Genomic DNA, 656 nt, shown 5'->3' on the forward strand with positions numbered 1-656 from the left:
CCTTTTTTTTTTTTTTTTTTTTGGCACAACCTTCCCTACCTTTTTATTCATGTTTTATGTATGTTTGCCTGTTTGGATCCGAGACTTCGTGCTTGGATATATCGTACAGTTTTGTCTAAAACTTATTTTTAGATCTGAACTAAGTTCAGGTTGGAGCAATATTAATTATTGAATAATGCTTTGGGTTCAAGTATTTTTAATTTTTTTATAAAACTGAAAAATTTAAGCAAAAAAAAACATTAAAAAAAATTAAATTGTGTATTATTTTAAGCATCCTCAGTATTATATATTTTGATGAATTTCTAGCTATTTAAATAATAAGTATTGTCACGAGAAACCTATGTAAATTCTCTGATGAATAATAATGAATAATGATACAATTCTTAGATTTTAAACTTATTTTGAACTTTGATAAAAAAAAAATCTTAGGTTATTCAATTTTTTTTATATGTGTTCAGATTTAAATCAAGTTTGAACCCAAAATTCAAGATACCATTCATCAAATTCATTAAAAAAAATTATAAGTAGATATGGATTCGGTTCGGATTCAGATTAAATCTTTGCATGTATTTTTTGCCAAGGCCACAATAATATCCGGTGTGATTTATTTGGTCATGGACAAATAAATATCACTAAGTGCGAGCCTGTGAAAAGCA

The sequence above is a fragment of the Brassica oleracea genome, chromosome C6 (genome assembly GCF_000695525.1).
Source record: "Brassica oleracea var. oleracea cultivar TO1000 chromosome C6, BOL, whole genome shotgun sequence".
Taxonomy (NCBI): Eukaryota; Viridiplantae; Streptophyta; class Magnoliopsida; order Brassicales; family Brassicaceae; genus Brassica; species Brassica oleracea.